The sequence below is a fragment of the Stegostoma tigrinum genome, chromosome 4 (genome assembly GCF_030684315.1).
Source record: "Stegostoma tigrinum isolate sSteTig4 chromosome 4, sSteTig4.hap1, whole genome shotgun sequence".
Classification (NCBI taxonomy): Eukaryota; Metazoa; Chordata; class Chondrichthyes; order Orectolobiformes; family Stegostomatidae; genus Stegostoma; species Stegostoma tigrinum.
Window position 1 is genome coordinate 11121617 of NC_081357.1, and position 18250 is coordinate 11139866.

Sequence of the window (18250 nt, forward strand, 5' to 3'; positions counted from 1 at the left end):
AACTGTTGATATTCTTCCCAAGAAAATTAGAACTATCTGTACAAGCGGGATGTCTCTTAAAGGGATTGAGAAGCATTCTTTCACCATAGCTGGGGAAACATGTCAAATAAATTACACAAAGGTCATGTGGCTTTTGTCAGAATGAAAATGTTAGCCAGAAGTTATTTTTGCGGGCCAGGGTTCAATGGAATTGAGGAGAAGGTGGGATTATATGTTGTATCTGAAACAGTTTGCAACCTACCTTCATTAGTACCATTACACCCATTGTAATGGCCAGAAAAGCCATAGCAAAGAATCCATATTGACTATGCTGACCATATGAAGAGTGAATATTTTTCATAGTGGTTGACACACAAGTGGTCTGAAGTTGCCATCATGAAGATGACAGACAAAACCACAGAAATTTGAAGGAGATATTTATGAGGCTTGGTTATGCAGAACAACATTTTAGTGAAACTGGTCCACTGTTTATGTCAGAGAAAACAAGGTATAGAGCTGGATGAACACAGCAGGCCAAGCAGCATCAGGGGAGCAGAAAGACTGATGTTTCGGGCCTAGACTCTTCTCCAGCATCGGCAGTTCCTACTGACACAGTTTATATCACAAGAGTTTATGGATTATATAAAGCAGAACAGAATTCGACATCTTTAATCAGCTCCTTGTCAACAAGGCACAAATGGTTTGGCAGGAAGGTTTGTTCAGATAGTAAAACATTCCTTAAAGATAACTCAAGAACAAGGATCCAATTTTTGTTAACATACTAAAACACAACATTTTGATGACTCAAAGTTCTCTGGCCTTGCTTATAGTAAAGCATACAACACCCAATTTACTGAAACCACACATGACAAGTGACATTGTTGACACGGAACAATGGAATCAGGTTGCCAATGAGATAACAAGGCCAAATGCTGCATTTTCCAAAAAGGACAATAAATATTGGTGAATAATTACACCATTGGCAAGAAATGAGTACCAGCCATTATTGTAGCTCAGACTGGAACAGTGTCCTGCATTGTACACACAAGAGGCAATGTAGTATGGTGAAAACATGCAGATCAACATGCAGGATGAATGTACCAAGGATTTCATTAATTTAAGTTCCACAAATAACTCTTCTAAATAGAGACGTGGATATACTGAGTAACTGGAGCATATAAGGGCAATAGTAACTTTGCAGAGAATGCCACAACATTGTACAAATGATGTTCCAAATACTCCAGTAGATATCTCTATAATTAAGCTGCTGTTGTTTAACACTTTGGCCTCTTGGTCCTTCTTGGAATGTAATGGATATTGAGATTCTCCTGTTATTTTCTTTTGGTGCATAGAGCTCTGAGGTCTGTTTATGGTATTGACTTCCAAAATTGCTTGGCCTGCTGTGTTCATCTAGCTCCGCATTTTGTTATCTCGGATTCTCCAGCATCTGCAGTTCCCATTATCTCTTGGACATCAGTTTGTCAGCTAACTGGAAAGTAGGACCGCAGAGCAACCTCAGAGAGGTTATGTGATCACACAGCTTATGGGAAACTTTGTTTACTTGCTAGTTTATTTTCCTCCTCATTATTATATCTTTGGGCATCCTTTGCTGCCTTTAAAACTTGCTCAGTCCTCTGGATTACCATTAATCTTCATCTCATTGCGTATTTCATCTTTCAAAATATGCTGCCCTCAACTTGCTAACTTTCAAACTGAATACTAAATTCTGCCATGTTATGATCACAGTTCCCTTGGGCAGCTTTTACTCTGAGAACATTCATTAAATCTGCCTGATATATTCATTAGTGCAGATTCATTAGGATGCTGACTGGGAAAAAATATAAATATAAGACTTGAACATTTGGGGTAATGGGAACTGCAGATGCTGGAGAATTCCAAGATAATAAAATGTGAGGCTGGATGAACACAGCAGGCCAAGCAGCATCTCAGGAGCACAAAAGCTGACGTTTCGGGCCTAGACCCTTCATCAGAGAGGGGGATGGGGAGAGGGAACTGGAATAAATAGGGAGAGAGGGGGAGGCGGACCGAAGATGGAGAGTAAAGAAGATAGGTGGAGAGAGTATAGGTGGGGAGGTAGGGAGGGGATAGGTCAGTCCAGGGAAGACGGACAGGTCAAGGAGGTGGGATAGGGTTAGTAGGTAGCTGGGGGTGCGGCTTGGGGTGGGAGGAAGGGATGGGTGAGAGGAAGAGCCGGATCTCTGCCTCCCCATCCGGCTCTTCCTCTCACCCATCCCTTCCTCCCACCCCAAGCCGCACCCCCAGCTACCTACTAACCTCATCCCACCTCCTTGACCTGTCTGTCTTCCCTGGACTGACCTATCCCCTCCCTACCTCCCCACCTATACTCTCTCCACCTATCTTCTTTTCTCTCCATCTTCGGTCCGCCTCCCCCTCTCTCCCTATTTATTCCAGTTCCCTCTCCCCATCCCCCTCTCTGATGAAGGGTCTAGGCCCGAAACGTCAGCTTTTGTGCTCCTGAGATGCTGCTTGGCCTGCTGTGTTCATCCAGCCTCACATTTTATTAACTTGAACATTTGGGAGTGTTTTATTAGAGAAAAAGGAAAGCAAAGAGTGATTTGATTGTGTAAGATTATATTTTTTGATCATTCAGTCATTGCTGGAATTGTTGTCTTGCCCAACATTTATCACCCATCCCAGGTTGTCCTTGAGAAGGCTAGCCTGTTTGGTGTAGGTAAATTCACAATGTTGTTATGGAGTGAGTTCCAGGATTTGAACTTAGCAACACTGAAGGGACAGCAATATATTTCCAAGTCAGGATGACACCTGTATGCCATTTCTGTTCAAAGGACAAAGAACAGTACTGCATAGGAACAGGCCCTTTGGCCCTCCAAGCCTAGACTGACACATTTTGCCCTTCCAAATTAAAACTGTATCTTTATCCCTCTATTCCCATCCTAGTCATGTATTCATCCGGGTGCTTCTTAAATGCTGCTATTGTGTCTGCTTCCACCACCTCCTCTGGTAATACTTTCCGGACACACACACCACTTAGTGTGAAAAACGTGTCTCGCGCATTTCTTTTAAACTTCCCCTTGCGCCTTGAACCTCTGTCCCCTAGTAATTGACTCCTCCACCCTGGGAAAAAAGTCTCATACTTTCCACTCTGTCCATGCCATTTATAATCTTATAAACTACCATCAGGTGGCCCTGCAAACTCCTGAGTTCCAGTTAAAACAAACCCAATCTTTCTAACCTTTCTTCATAGCTAAAATCCCCCATACCAAGCAACATCCTGGTAAACCTTTTCTGTACCCTCTCCAAAGCATCTACATCCTTTCGATAGTGTGGTGACCAGAACTATACACAATATTCCAAGTGCAGCCTGACTGAAGTTCTGTAATACTGCAGCATAACTTATATATCCTTATACTTAGTGCCAGTGAAGGCAATGAAGGCAAGCATGCCGTAAGCCTTTTTTACTACCTTATCAATCTGCACTGTCACCTTCAGTGGTCTTTGGACCTGCACACCCAGATCCTCTCCATATCAATACTCCTAAGGGTTCTGCCATTCACTGTACAATTTATACCTGAACTTGACCTTCCAAAATGCATCCCCTCACATTTGTCTGGATTACACTCTTTCTGCCATTTCTCTGCCCATACATCCAACTGCTCTGCATCCTACTGTATCCTCTGACAATCCTTCTCACTATACTTAACTCCACCAATCTCTGTGTTGTCTGCAAGCTTACTAATTAGATAAGCTACATTTCCACCAAATCATTTATATAGATCATGAATAGTAAAATTCCCCACTGATCCCTGAGGGTCACCGTTAGTCACACCCTGTCATTCTGAAAAGCATCCTTCCACCGCTACCCTCTACCTTCTATGCCATCTTGCCAACTCACCCTGATACCATGTGACTTCACTTTTTGTACCAGTCTGTCAAAGGCTTTACTGAAGTCCATGTAAACAACATCAACCGCTTTTCCCTCATCAAGCATCTTTATCACCTTCTCAAAAAACTCGATCAAGTTCGTGAGGCATGACCTTCCTCACATAAAACCTTGCTCTCTAACTCTAATAAGCTTATTTGCTTCTAAATGCGTATAGATCTTGTCCCGGAGAATCTTTTCCAATAATTTCCCTACCATGACCGTGAGACTCTCAGGTCTGTAAATTCCAGGATTATTCCTGTTCCCCTTCTTAAACAATAGAACAACATTGGCAACACTCCACTCCATTGGGACCTCACCTATGGCCAAAGATGATACAAATATGTCTGTCAGTGCTCCAGCGATTTGTTCTCTTGCCTCCCTCAACATCCTGGGATAGATCCCATCAAGACCTGGGGATTTATCTACCTTAATACCTCTTAAGATGCACAACACCTCTTCCTTTTTAATAGCGACTTGGCTTCGAATTTCAACACACCCTTCCCTCAGATCATCCTCCATCAATTCCCTCTCTTTGGTGAAATTTGACACAAAGTATTCGTTTAGGATCTCACCTACATCTTCTGGCACCACACATAGATTCTCTCCTTTGTCCTTGAATGGGCCAACACTTTCCCTTGTTACAATATTTATATATGTATGAAAAGCCTTGGGATTCTCCCAAATCCTGTTCGTTAATTATTGTCATGACCCCTTTTAGCCCTTCTAATTCCTTATTTAAGCTCTTTCCTACTTTCCTTGTATACTTCAAGGGCTCCCATCCTCCTAGACCTTACATATGCTTCCTTTTCCTTTTTGACCAAGGTCAAAACATTCCTGGTCATCCATACCTGTCCTTCATCCTTGCGGGAATGTGCCGCTTCTGAACTCTTATCAACTGCTATTTGAAATACTTCCACATGTCTGATGTAGATTTGCCTTCAAACAACCACCTCCAATCAACATCTTCCTGTTCCTGCCTAATATTGTTGTGGTTTGCTTTCCCCCAATTTATCACCTTCACCCCAGAACAGCAGTTATCCCTATCCATAAGTATCTTAAAACTCGGGGTATTAATGCCTCTCGACCCGAAATGCTCCCCCACTGAAACTTGTCAACTGGCTGGGCTCATTTCTCAAACCCAGGTCCAGTGTAACCCCTTCCACGGTTTGACTGCTTATATGTTGTGCCAAGAAACCCTCCTGAATGGTCCTTCCAAATTCTGTCCCACCCAAGCTCCGAGCATGTAGTGAGAAGCCAGTCAATATAGGGGAAGTTAAAATTACCCACCAAAACAACCCTGCTGTTTTTGGAACTTCCCAAAATTTGTCTACTTATTCTCTCCACTTAACAGTCCAAACCTGGATGGAGCCCAAGACTTGAGCTTAGACTGCTTCAGTATCTGAGGAGTCATGATGATGCTGAGTGTTGTAAAATCGTCAGTAAAATAATCCCCAGTTCTGACTTTTTGAATGGGCCTAGAACACTACCCTGAAGAAATTTTATAGAGATACCCTGGAGCTGAGCTGATCTCCAATGTCCTCAGCCATCTTCCTATATCAGAAAAGACCAGAATGGATTGGGTTTGGGAACTATTTTTTGAAACTTAGGACAGAGAACATCAGGATCATTGTGTTAGAGGGTTAAAGAAAAGATGATAATGAGAACATATTGGATAGGTGGGATTTGGACTATCTCCCATGAAGAGGACAATCACCCACCTGGGCAAGTTGCACTGAGTGCCTTGTTTCCCCATTGTAATTTCTATGTGATGGTACATGATGTGAGGCTGATGTATTACTCTTGAGACTAACATCTCCTAGTGGACAGATGGTAGTGTTGCAATTAAAGGAAGAGAAACGTGAAAGTTTTCTTTAGACAAAATGCACCGTTATTCCTAAAATACAAAAGCAATAAAAAAAGTAACAAAAATAACTTACACTTCTGGCTCAATGTTAATAATAGTCAAATGTATTGTAACCTTAAATTTTAAAGTATGCATCTGGAATTTGGATTTGAGCCCCAATTCCAATACTCTTTCATCTACACTCTCCTCAGTTGTACAAATACTATTTTTAGTTATACTTAGCCACAGATAATTTTTCAGATGACCCCGTGACACACAGCATTCAACAACCCGATCACAACTGGCATTATCTATCCATGCTATTTTCCTTCAGTCGCACCTTTTTGGGAATAGAAGACCAATGTAATCCACAGCAGTGAAAGAAATGAAGGTGCACTGATCTCAAAGCTTGGAATCAAACACAGCTGTTATACCGACAAATCATTCTTAGAATTCAACCAATCAACAATCAATTATTGATCCCGAACTTTGGGAGCTGCAGAAATGTAATAGTGTAGCTATTCATATCTTAAAAGAATCATAGAATCCCTACAGTACAGGAAGCGACCATTCAGCCCATCGAGTCTACACTGACCCTCGGAAGACCATGTTACTCTATCCCTGTAACCCCACATTTCCCATGTCTGATCCATATATCCTAAACATTGCTGGATACTATGGTCAATTTAGCATGGCTAATCCACCTGACCTGCACATCTTTGGACTGTGGGAGAAAACCAGAGCACACAGCAGAAACCCAGGCAGACAACAGGGAGAATGTGCAACCTCCACACAGACAGTTGCCCAAGGCTGGAACCAAACCTGGGTCTCTGGTACTGGTGCTAACCATTGAGCTATCTTGTCACCCTTTTTAGTTACTGGAGATCTACTAACAGTTCCATTCTTGGCCTGCTGCAGTTTTCCGATAAAGCTCAAAGTAAACTGGAGGAACAACGCCTTATTTTCAGTTCAGGCGTTTTACACCCTTCAGGACTCAACATTAAGTTCAAGAAATTAGAAGTGTGAGCACTATCATCTGATTGATCCCACCACCGAACTAGCATATCTTGAATGCATGGGTATGCTTTCAGCTAAATTGATCTATTTTCTTCTAATCACATCAACATCCTGGTGAGGGTGCAGAGGAGGTTCACCAGGATGTTGCCTGGTATGGAGGGCGCTAGCTATGAAGAGAGGTTGCGTAGATTAGGATTATTTACATTAGAAAGACAGAGGTTGAGGGGGGACCTGATTGAGGTCTACAAAATCATGATAAGTATAGACAGCGTGGAAGCAAGAAGCTTTTTCCCAGAGTGGGGGACTCAATTACTGGGGGTCACAATTTCAAGGTGAGGGGGAAAAGTTTAAGGGAGATATGCGTGGAAAGTTCTTTATGCAGAGGATGGTGGGTGCCTGGAATGCATTGCCAGCGGAGGTGGTAGAGGAGGGCACAATAGCGTCATTTAAGATATATCCAGGCAGATACATGAATGGGCAGGAATCAGAGGGATACAGATCCTTGGAAAATAGGTGACAGTTATAGATAGAGGTTCTGGATTGGCTCAGGCTTGGTGGGCTGAAGGGCCTGTTCCTGTGCTGTAATTTTCTTTGTTTGTTAACACCTGTTTTGCATCTATATCGATCCTCTGCTACAATGACACTCCTTTTGGTTTTGTGCTGGACATTCACTCCAGCAGTTCAATTTACTTATCCGTTGTCAACAGGATAAATACCATCATGTAAACAGTCCTCTTCTGTTCCAAGAAAGAGTTATCAGACTTGAAGCATTAACTGGGTTCGTCTCCATGGATGCTGCTCAGTTCTTCAGTATTTTTTGTTTTTATTGCTGTTCTTATCTTCTGTGCCACCATCTGTTTTTCCTTCAGTGTTAGTCCTGGTTTAGTTAGTAGCATTTAGCCTCTGATTTTGAATCATTCAAGATCCTCTTAGGCTAAACTTAATGATTCTAGTGCATGTTGCCAGAGGCACCATCTGTCTTGTTGCTGGGTGGAATTTATGTGTTTTTGGGGTCTTTGCCGAAAGTAAAGTGATGGCTAGCCATTTTTAGAAACCATCTGGTTACTTACAGTGTGCTATCTATAGCACAACTTTACAAAGTCTAAGCTCTTGCTTCTTCTCCTGAGTCTCATTGTTTTGTGGTTATACCATCTTCAATGAAGTCCCTTCTATGTACATTCTCATGAGGTTACTTTTTACATCATCTTTCAATTTGGATGTTAAATCAAGCCCCTATTTATGCTCAGGCTGATTTAAGAACCCCATGGCACTAATTTGCAAAATATTAATGTTCTGTCAGTATCACCAAAAACAGATGAATTGACTATTTGTTTCACTGCTTATCTGGAACCTTGCATTGGCACTGGCTGCTAATCAGCATTGGCTGCACTTTAAAATTAATTCATTGGCTATGACATTTCAGGACATCCTGAAATCATGAGAAGCATTACAAAATTATGAGTCCTTTCTCTCAATCTGTATGCATAGTTGAGAAACCCAACAAACCTATATCTGATTTGTACTAGAGATAATGGGAACTGCAGATGCTGGAGAATTCCAAGATAATAAAATGTGAGGCTGGATGAACACAGCAGGCCAAGCAGCATCTCAGGAGCACAAAAGCTGACGTTTCGGGCCTAGACCCTTCATCAGATCTAGGCCCGAAACGTCAGCTTTTGTGCTCCTGAGATGCTGCTTGGCCTGCTGTGTTCATCCAGCCTCACATTTTATTATCTCTGATTTGTACTAACCAGATGTGTTTCAGGATTTGATTCCTAGACTCTGCTAAACTTGCTGATCCCAATTGAGACAGCAGTAATGCTACAACTGAGTGTAGTACCTGCAGGTTAAGGAGCGGGATATAGCACACCTGTTTCTGATATGCAATTAGTTACTAATGCTTTCGGAAAATCTTCACAAGAAGTAGACCCACCACTACCTCCTTAAGGGGAGCATATGAGCATAAATAGGCCATTTAACGTCTGCAGCTACTATTCAATGTGATTATAATAATAATCTAGCTTTATACACCCACCTTATGGAAGGATACAGCATAGAAGACTTTTAAACCAACTGTGCTTCTATTATCTATTTGGTAGAGTTATCTATTATTCCTGCTCTTTCCCCTTAACCCTGTATTTTTTACTATTGGAATATTTATCCAATTCTGTTTTGAATATGATGAGTTAATCTCCTTTTACTACCCTTTCAAGTAGTGCATTTCCACCACAGCAATGTAGGCCTTCTTAACTGGGAAGATTGTGCCAATAGTCATGTCTCACTGTTCCACATGCCACAGAATGTATAAATGTATAAAATCCCAATGCGACTACAAAATAACAAATTTTCTCGACTTACTATTCAGGATAAAAGCATACAAGGCTTTGGGTCTCATGCTGGAAAATGCGATTAGAATAGTTGGATGCTTTTGATCAGCATAGATTCAGTGGGCCTTTTTGTAAATCACTATGATCTAATACGATTCACATCAGGTTTCTTAAGTAACAGACAAAGAAAACTCAATTCGCTGTAAAATACATAATTTTAACAAGACCACTGAAAATATAGGATTTCTAATTTATGCCACTTGAACCGTACCCCTTCAAAACTTCAAACATACAAACAAAGAAGATGGTTACAAATGCTTCAGCATCATTGCTTGTGCTGATGTGCTGGCACCCCAATTGTTGAGGATGGGGTTGTTTGTGTAGCCTCCTCCTTCAGTGAGTTGTTTAATTATCCGCCACCATTCATAATTGGATGTGGCAAGACTGCAGACCCTAGGTGTAATCCTTTGGGCATGGAATGGCTTAGCATTATGTATCATTTGATGCTTATTTTTCTTTTGCATGCAAATAGTCCTGTTTTGTAGCTTTACCAGGTTGACATTTCATGTTTAGGACAGCCTGATACTGCTCCTGGTATGCCCTCCTGCATTCTTCTTTGAGCCAGGCTTCAGCCTCTGACTTGGGGGTAAAGTGATAGATATGCTGGGTGGTGAGTTTATAGATTGTGTTGGAATTCTGCTACTGCTGATGGCCCATAGCTCTTCCTGGATACCCAGTTTTCAGTTGCTAAATCTGATCAAAATCTATGCCATTTAGCACAGTGATGTGCTTCACACTAAAATGTATGGCATTCCTGGTGTGAAGATGGGAAGATGAAGATGAGAAGATCTCCACAAAGAATTTTACTAATACTGTCATTGTCTGATACATTTGCAGCAGGCGAATTGATGAGAATGAGATCAAGTATGTTTTTTCTTCTTAAGATAACAAAGTGTGAAGCTGGATGAACACAGCAGGCCAAGCAGCATCTCAGGAGCACAGCTTCACACTTTGTTATCTTGGATTCTCCAGCATCTGCAATTCCCATTATCATTGTTTTTCTTTCTTGTTGGTTCTCTTGAGATGTTGATGCAATGTTATCCCATTGACATTAATCTCTCACAACCTGCTTCAGGCCCAGTCTAGCAGCAGTGTCCTTTAACACTTGTCCAGCTTGGCCAGTAGTGGTACTGTGAACCTCTTCTTGGTGATGAACATTGAAATCCTCTTCCCAGAGTGCGTTCTGTGCCCTTTGTGCACTCAGTGCTTTCTCCATGTAGTATTCAAAATGGAGAGTACTGATTCTTTAGAGGGTCTGAGTATGTTGTAATCAGCGAGATGTTTGCTTTTGCAGGGTTGATTCGGTTCCATGAGATGTTGTAAGGAGTGCTTCGAATGGTCAACAGAACTGATTTTGCTATTCTTGTTTCTAGTGTTTTCATTGATGCCACGACTGATACCAGTCTATACAATTTCATTGTGGCCACTCGTAATAAGTTTTCTCCCCATCAGCAATTCTGCTGGAGCTATCGCTGTAGTTGTACGAAAGGTTGTCCTATAATTGAACAGGCATTGAGACAGTTTGTTATTGAGTGAAGCTATAGGCTGTTTCTTTAAGTTTGCCTTTAATGTTTGGACTGCTCTTTCCTCCAGACCATTGGATGATGGATGGTATGGAGCTGTCCAAACATGCTGGATGCCATTCAACTTTAGGAAATTTCCTGCTGGTAAATGACGTCCCATTGTCTGTGACCAATACATAGAACATGGAACAGTACAGCATAGCCCACCATGTTGTACCGACCTATTATCCTACTAAGATCAATCTACCCTGCATACCCTACATTTTACTATCCTCCATGTGCCTTTCCAAGAGTCACTTAAAAGTCTCAAGTATCTGACTCCACTACTACTGCCGGCAGTGCATTCCACATGCCCACCACTCTCTAGGAAGAACCTACTTCTGACATCTCCCCATACCTTCCTCCAATCACCTTAAAATTATGCCCCCTTTAATAGTCATTTCTGCCCTGGGAAAACGTCTCTGATTATCCACTCTATCTATGCCTTTCATCATCTTGTACACCTCTCTCAAGTCACCTCTCATCCTTCTTTGCTCCAATGAAAAAAGCCCTAGCTCCCTCACCTTTTCCTTATAAGACCTGTCCTCCAGTCCAGGCAACGTCCTGGTAAATCTCCTCTGCACCCTCTCTAAAGCTTCCACATCTTTCTTATAATGAGGTGACCAGAACTGAACACAATATTCCAAGTGTGGTCGAGCCAGAGTTTTACAGAGGTGCAGCATAACCTCGCGGCTCTTAAACTCAATTCTCCTGCCAATGAAAGCCAACCCACCTTACGCCTTCTTTACCACCCTATCAACTTGGGTAGCAACTTTGAGAGATCTATGGACGTGGACTCCAAGATCCCTCTGTTCCTTCACACTGCTGAGAATTCTGCCATTAACTTTCTATTTTGCATTCAAATTCGACTTTCCAAAATGAATCACTTCAGACTTTTCTGGGTTGAATTCCATCTGCCACTTCCAAGAGGGCTTTTGTAGGTTGCAACGGAACATTCACAGAATGCAGAGCTGGGCAAAGAAGTGGCAGATGGAATTCAAAACAAACCCTTACGTAAGCATCCAGTATGATGAACTGAAGCACAACCTCCGCCACAAAGAGTGGAGGTCCCAGATCCCTACAGAACACCACTGGTCATTGAGCCCTAGGCTGAAAACTTTCCATCTGTAACCACCTTCTGTCTTCTGTTGGACAACCAGTTTTGTGTCCAGACAGCCAAATTCCCTGAACCCCATGCCTCCTTACTTTCTGAATGAGCCTACCATGTGGAACCTTATCAAATGCCTTGCAAAAATCCACACACGCCACATCCACTGCTCTACCTTCATTGATGTGTTTTGTCACATCCTCAAAGAATTCAATAAGGCTTGTGACCTGCCCCTCACAGAGCCACGCTGACTATTTCTAATCAAACTGTGCTTTTCCAAATAATACTTCTGGGAGTCCGTTAATCGTGAGTGACGCTCGCAGCTTTTCAACTGTTATCCCTGAGTTTGCCGAATGAATCTATGCACGTCCAACCACTTTGAATGGGCATCCACAATGACCAGGAACATTGAGCGGGTACATACATGAATTCTGCTTTGTAGTTCCATGCTAATAGGTAAAAGTAGGACTACATGAGCTAATTAGAAACCAAATTCAAAGTCGTATGTTTGAGATGTGTTTTTCCAATGCTAAGCCACAAGTGGGCACCAATGAGCTTTAGCCCATTGAATCAAAGCAAGCATAATTGAAAAAATGTTTAACATGCCAGATTTGGTGCTTGGAACTGACAACTTAGTCAACATCTTATTGATAGCTTCACATGCTCTTGACATGAATCCAGTTTTCAGCTGGTAGAGTTGCTTCACTGTACGGCTGGCAGGGTATTGCCACCATAAACCTGACAAGATTACTCTGTCATATTCCTAGCAAAATAAACCCTTATGTAAGCATCCGGTATGATAAATGGAAGCACAACTATCATTAATTCATGGGATGTGGGCACCACTGGCAAGGCTACCATATATTGCCCATCTTTTACTGACTTTGTAAGATGGTGGTGATCATCCTATTGAACCACTGCAGTCCATGTGGTGACATTGCTCCCGTGATGTTCTTAGGCAGTGAGTTCTAACAAAATTGAAGAAAGAGCGATATATGCCCAAGTCAGAATAGTGTGCATGATTTGGAGAAAAAGTTGGAACTGGTGATATATCCACACATCAGCAATCCCCAACCATCCATCTGGTAGAAGTTATAGAATGATAGAGATATACAGCACGGAAACAGACCCTTCGGTCCGACTCATCTATGCTGACCAGATATCCTAAATTAATGTAGCCCCATTTGCGAGCATTTGTCCATGATCCCTCTAAACTCTTCCTATTCATGTACCCATCCAGATGCCTTTTACATGTTGTAATTGTACCAGCCTCCATCATTCCTCTGGCAGTTCATTTCATACATGCGCTACCCTCTGTGTGGAAAAGTTACCTCTCAGGGCCCTTTTAGATCTTTCCCTTTAAACCTTTGCCCTCTAGTTTTAGACTCCCCTACCCTGGGGAAAAGAAGTTGACGATTCATCCTATCCATGCCCCTCATGATTTTATAAACTTCTATAAGGATGTCCCTCAGCCTCTGACATTCTGGGGAAAATGGTACTGCCCTATGCAGCCTCTTCCTATAGCTCAAACCCTCCAACCCTGGCAACATTCTTGGAGATCTTTTTTGAACCCTTTCAAGTTCCACAACATCTTTCCTATAGCAGGGAGACCAGAATTGCACACAGCATTCCAGAAGTGGCCTGGTTGCAACATAACCTCCCAACTCCTATACTCAGTGTACTGACCAATAACAGCAAGCATACCAAACTTAAGAGGTTTTTCCTGGAACATGGGCATTTCCAGCTTTTGTCACCCCTCCATAATTGCCTATGAACTGAGTGACTTGCTAGGCCATTTCAGAGGACAGGCAAGAATCAACCATACTATAATGGACTTGGAGTCATACATATTCCAAAGCAGGTAAAGATGGCATAATTTCTTTCTTTCAGGACATTAATGATCCAGATAGGTTTTTACAACAATTGATGATAGTTTCAGGGTCACCATTACTGAGATTAGCTCTCATTTCCAGGTTGATAACTTAATTTAAATTCCACCAGATACTATGGTAGGATTTGAAGCCATGTCCTAGGACCATTAGCCTACATCTCTGACTTACCTGTCTACCATTATGCTACCGTCTTTCTGGATGCTTCTGAAGAAGTCTTGCTTATTTTCTGCGTACATTCTGTAGTTAGTACACACACCACAGCTACACAATGACTGTCACACTTTTGATTTGTGTTTTGTGAATGTTGGAGAAGCTTTAGAGATTGAACAGATGAATCACTTATCGCAGGAAAGCCAGCATCTGATTTGCTCCAGAAGCCACGTGAGTTTCTGGTCAATAATGAGCTCCAGAACATTGAAGACAGAGTACTTGGTGATGGTAATGCTGCTGATTCTCTGGCTAGTGGTTGGATTCGTTCTTGTTGAAGATTATCATTCTCAGCAAAACATTTGTAGAATAGTAAAACAACAATCTGTATTCAAATGACACCTGCAATATTGGAAAACAAATTGATATTTGCCACTTATCAGCCCAAACTTGGATTTTGTCCTCACCATTTCCTGCTACATGTGGTCAATGTTTACGATAGAGTCCTAAGCTCAACCATCTTTAGCTGCTTCATTTATGACCTTTCCTCCGTCGTAGAGTCAGAAATGCGGATTTCTGATATTTGTGCAATATTCAGCATCAATTATGATTCCTTTGATACGAACTGAAACTGAAAGTGCCAGAGAAACTCAGCAGTTCTGACAACATCTGGAAAGAGAAACAGAGTTGACATTTTGAGTCTTTATAGAAACTGAGTTCCACAGGTTGGATTTGAAACAATAGGTCTGTTTCTCTCCTCAGTAGTGCCAGTCCTGCAGCATTTTCTGTTTAAGTGTTGAATTTGCAGCATCCAGTGTAGTTTGCTTATTTCCTTGGATATCGAAGCAGATGTGCCAATAAATAGCAAAATTCAGGGTGGTGGTAGAGTAGCAGGGCTGACCCCAGGACTTGTCCACTCCCATCAGCTTTCTTTCTTCTTTTTACTTTTGCTCTTTCCTTTTTTCTTTTCTTCTTTGTTTTCTGGCTGGTGAAGGAGGTTGTCGTAGTGGCATTGGCAGCAATGCCAGGACGAGCTGGACATAGCCCCACTCAAACCTAGGGTCACCTAACGAGCGAGAAGCAGATAGTGCTCATCCAGTGCATCCATTCCTTTCTGGCTGCAACATTTTTCTCTCTCCCCTTTTCACCTTTTTTCTTTGTCTTTCCTTCATCTTCCTTACATTGCTGGGAGGCTGGACCAGCGTTGGCAGGGACTTTTGGGTTTGCAGTTCCAATGCATGGACTTGAGAATGCTGTTGGGGTGTCTGCTGTAGCGATGGTGGAGTGGGTCTCCTGGCTGCAGCAGACACAGAGCGTGGACTCTTGGTGACAGCAGGTTGTCAACTGTGATGGTGTTGGTGCATGGAGTGGGGACTCCTGGCTGCGGTAGGCTTGAAGTGGGGATCTTGCCGAAGTCTCGGAGCTGTGTTTGGGAGCCCAGTCAATGAAGATGAACTCTATTTAAGTACTTTCTTTTATTCTTCTTATACCTCAAAATGGCTCTGGTTTGTGGCGGCAGTATACTTTTCACTGTATCTCCCTAGATATATGTGATAATACATAAATAAATCACTCATTCATTCATTCAGCAAGACCTGGACACTATCAGACTTTGGCTAATAAGTGGATAATAATGCTTTTGGCATCAGCAATGACCTATCACCAAGAAGACAATCTAACCATCAGCCCTTGACATCCAATGGCATTACCTACTTCTGAATTTCTCACTGTCATTATCCTGGGGGTTACCATTGATCAGAAACTGACCTGGAGAGGCTATTTTTTAAAAAAGAATGTTCATTGTTAGACTGTTTGATCTATGGTAGTCACATATAGTAATTATTTTGATAAGTTTTTTTAAGACAACATAGAACACAACACCATACAACCTTGCCATGGCAACCTCTGCCAGACATGTCAGATCATCGACATGGACACTACCATCACACGTGGGAACACCACCCAACATGTATACGGCTGATACTCATGTGATTCGGCCAATGTTGTCTATCTCATACGCTGCAGACAAGAATGCCCCAAGGCATGGTATATTGGTGAAACCATGCAGATGCTACAACAGTGGATGTGTGGACACAGTACAACAATTGCCAGACAGAAATGTTCCCTCCCAGTTGGGGAATGCTTCAGTGGTCAAGGGTATTCAGCCTTCGATCTTTGGGTAAATGTCCTCCAACGCAGTCGTCGAGCAGAGACTGATAGCCAAGTTCCGTACCCATGAAAACAGCTTTAATCATAATCTTGAACTCAATTCGTGTTACAGGTGATTCCACCACACTTCTGTATCTGTAAAATCTTTCTTACTGTCCTGCTTCGACAGCATCATCTCAATAAATTGTTATGATCTCTCTACCTTAATTAGTTGGTACAGTTTTGAGTTTGGCATGCAATTCCAGTCATTTAGTTTGTCTCCAGCACCACCTTATTCCTAACTTTTTGCAATTATCTCTCTGCCTCACTTAATAAAATTTTAGGTCATCCATTTGCTGGTTATTCAGCTGTTGACACTTTACTCGCTATCTAACACTCCTGGTCATCTGCAGAGACTTATCATCTGACACTCCACTCACATCTGTTGTATGATCTTTTGATCTCTCTGCCTATGAACTCTGGGTCTGTGTGTCTGTTCTCTCACTGCACCTGCGCTCTGAAATCTTGTGTAATTTCAAAGAAACCTGTTGGAACATAACCTGGTGTTGTGTGACCTCTGATGTTGTCCACCCCACTACAACACTGGCACCTCCACATCATGCAACACCAGCTGTTCCCTCATCCCAAGACTAAACAGACTGGAAAATCCTCTTGTCTGAGACACGCACACAGATATGCAGGCACCAAATTTTCAAGTGAAGCATAGTAATATCGGAAATAGTCTACTCAAGCCTGAAATGCCAATCAAATAAATCATGGCTAATCATGTACCTCTTTCTCATTTTCTCCCCACTATCCCCATATCCACGGTGTCATTATTATCCAGGAATTTATTAATTTCTGATTGAACATGCAAAAAAACAGATTAAAGCCAGAAAGACCGTTGTCCGATTCAAGTCCTCGTTCAGCAGTCTGAGAATGAGTAGTAAAATCATGGACTCCCTTGCCGTGTTCCTAATGACTTTTCCTAATTCCACTATAATTCATGGATGCCCACTCATATCTTTATAAGCCTCAGTATTTGTTTCTGACAGATATTGGGATAGGTCTCATATAAGAGTTAATTTTGCTGGTGGCCATTGCCCATCTATTCTGTCATTCATAAAAAAATCTCAGGGAAATCTGTGATTATGTTTGCCTGGTTTTAGCACCTGCACTTACGGTGGTTGCAGCAGGTAGATAGGAATAAGAAGTGAGACTTTTTTTTGTTACAGTCGTTTTCCTCAGACTTTCCCCCTGGGCACTTTAAAACGAATTATTGGGAATTTTACAGCCTTCCCGGCTGAGTTGAACACATTCAGAGGAGCCTGGGAATCTAAACGGAGACCTTCTTGGCCTTTTAGAGCATTGTACACCACTTTCTGAGCCTGCAGATGTCTAGCTGTGGGAATACTGAAAAACAAAAGGAGTGTACGGGGAGGACTGTAGAAGCTAATCAAAGTCACATGACCTTGAAGTATTGCAGTTGAGGAACTGTTGTGCAAAGGCTGTTTGCCTTTCATTGAAGAAATGGACGTCTTCGCCTTGGAACTGACGTCAAGGCTCACAGCTTGCAACCTCCCACTACACCCATCCAAGGCCACATCTTTGCACAATCTGTTTTCTGAAGATAGAACATTGACATTAAGACCCCTAATGGCATCCCAATCCCACACAATAATTCCCCCCCACCACCCCAGAGGGAAAATCAAACAATGTGGGTAACAGTGTGATAACACACATTCTGCCCTGTATAATACAAACACCAGTTATCTGATAAATGCCAAAGACAGGCACACACTGCAGATATTTTCCATTTTCCCTTTCTTTTCCACCACACCCACCCCCTCCACCAAGGTGAGTTTTAAGTTTGATAAAGAACCGCCTCCTTCTTCTATAGCTATCACACCTGCAATACTCACAGAAGGCACTAGTCATGAAACTAATCATTTGTGTATGTACAATTTGGCACCATTTGTGCACAATCTGACACTAGCAGTTGCTGTGTGTGAATTTTATATAACACTGATAAACATTGTTGTAATAGGAAAGTTAATACTTGAAATAAATCCCTATCAACTCGGAAGAAACTGTGCAACGTGACTTTTCGCACACACTCAGTCTAGAGAGCTTTTTTTAACATTGTGTGAACAGATAATCTTTAAAACATTTTCACATATTTTTTCTGCACCTTCATTCACTCCAAAATGACCTATGCGTATACTTACATTGACATGGAATT